The 1,947-nt window shown below is 33.4% G+C and overlaps 1 non-coding gene across 1 annotated transcript; it reads right to left on the reverse strand.

The window, feature by feature from the left end:
• Positions 1-1,575: 1,575 nt before the first annotated feature.
• On the reverse strand, positions 1,576-1,682 carry LOC126012932 (U6 spliceosomal RNA). The gene has a single exon (XR_007497274.1). It is a non-coding gene; the product is annotated as a U6 spliceosomal RNA (small nuclear RNA).
• Between the last annotated feature and the right edge of the window lie 265 nt (positions 1,683-1,947).

Here is a 1,947-nt window from a genome sequence, read left to right on the forward strand (position 1 = left end):
TATTTATTACATTTTCTTTATAAAATTAACCAGTCTTGACCTCTGCAATTTTTGTGGAATTGTAAGTATAACTGACCTATGGATCTTCTTATTGGTCAATGACCACATGTAGGAAGATTGAACAGTTATAAGTATGTATTGAGTTGAATGAGTAAACTATGAATTATGTTATAAGTATGTATTGAGTTGAATGAGTAAACTATGAATTATGGCCATTAACTAGCAGAATCCTAAAAGTCTTCGGTGCCCTTATTTTCTAGATAGACCATATTGTTGGTTTTATTTCTTGTTCCCAAAGTTTGACTAATCAGTTTCTTTAATGACATTCGCTACCTCTTATTATGACACTTTAATTTTCAAATTGGATATAATGTTTATAGCCCCAAATATTTCTAACCTCACTAAGAAGAAATGTTTTGCAATGTGATTCATACATTATTTGGCTAAATGAAAATCTTGAGGTTAAAATAGTATGTATATTTTCATATACGTACATAGGTTCTTTCTTTCTTTTGTTTGTTTGTTTGTTTGTTTTGGGCCACACCTGCTGATGCTCAGGGGTTGGTTAATCCTGGCTATGCACTCAGAAATCTCTCCTGGTTTGGAGGACCATATAGCACCCTGGGGGATCGAACCACAGTCTGTCCTAGGCTAGGACTGGCAAGGCAGATGTCTGCCTTACTGCTTGTGCCACCACCAGCCCGGATTATTTCTTTTATTTAAAATATTTGTTTCATTAGTTCAACAAATAGCTGAGAAAATCAATGTTATGCCTCTTTTTGACTATCTACCATTTTCTTATATTAAGGATGTTCTTTATATATCTGTAGGGAAACTTTAATCAACTCCTTAACGTCTTTTAAGAAAGTCAGTTTCTCTATGAAATCTACTTTTTCTGTTTTCAGTTTAGAGCCTCTGTCCTCTTACTTTACATATTTTATAGCACATTTTACCTGTTTACCTGCTTTCTATGTTTTTTTTAAATACATTTTTGGTTGGTCTTCTTAAAATATGGGTTTAATGTCAAGAAAGTGAATTTTTTTCTTGTTTTTTTTTGGGGGGGGGGACAACACACCCAACAGTGCTTAGAAATAGCTCCTGGCAGGCTCAGGGGACCATATGGGATGCCGGGATTCGAACCACAGTCCTTCTGCATGCAAAGCAAGTGCTTTACCTCCATGCTATCTCTCTGGCCCCAAGAAAGTTGATTTTTTGATTACTTTTTTAAATTTTGTATTCCCAACACTCAGAATAGTGCCTAACATTTGATTAGTGAAAGAAATAGATTAAACTTTAAATAAAAATAAATATATTTTGGTTAAAATGTTAGACAATGTGTAAAATACTTGTCTTTCATGCAGCTGACCTGGATAAAATTCATGCTACAGTTTATGGTTCTCTAGAGCCCAACCAGGAATAATTCTTGAGGGTAGAAGCAGGAGTAAGGTTGAGTACTGCTACGTGTAACCCCAAAACCAAACCAAACCCAACTAAAACATAAATGTGTTAATATGTGTGTATACTTGCACATACATACACATACATATAATATTAAAGAAGCGTTTTATGATTTTTTAAAATATGGAACGTTTCACAAATTTACATGTCATCCTTGTGCAGGGGCCATGCTAATCTTCTCTGTATAGTTCCAATTTTAGTATATGTGTTGCCAAAGCAAGCACGTTTCATGACTTCTTAATGTGTGCATTTGATTAGACAAACTATGTTCTTCAAAGTTAATTTTCTTTGATGAATTACATGAAGATGAGTTTTCAAATAAAATTTTGAGGAAGATTAGAGGAGTGTGTTAGGTACACAGTTAATATATTTATAGCCAGTAAATAACTATAAGTGTATATATATGTTAATACTACATATTTTCTATATATCTTATTATGGATCTTGCTTTAATGTGTCTGCCTTCTGGAGTAGATATGTGAGCTTATT

Source organism: Suncus etruscus, chromosome 6, assembly GCF_024139225.1.
Source record: "Suncus etruscus isolate mSunEtr1 chromosome 6, mSunEtr1.pri.cur, whole genome shotgun sequence".
Lineage (NCBI taxonomy): Eukaryota > Metazoa > Chordata > Mammalia > Eulipotyphla > Soricidae > Suncus > Suncus etruscus.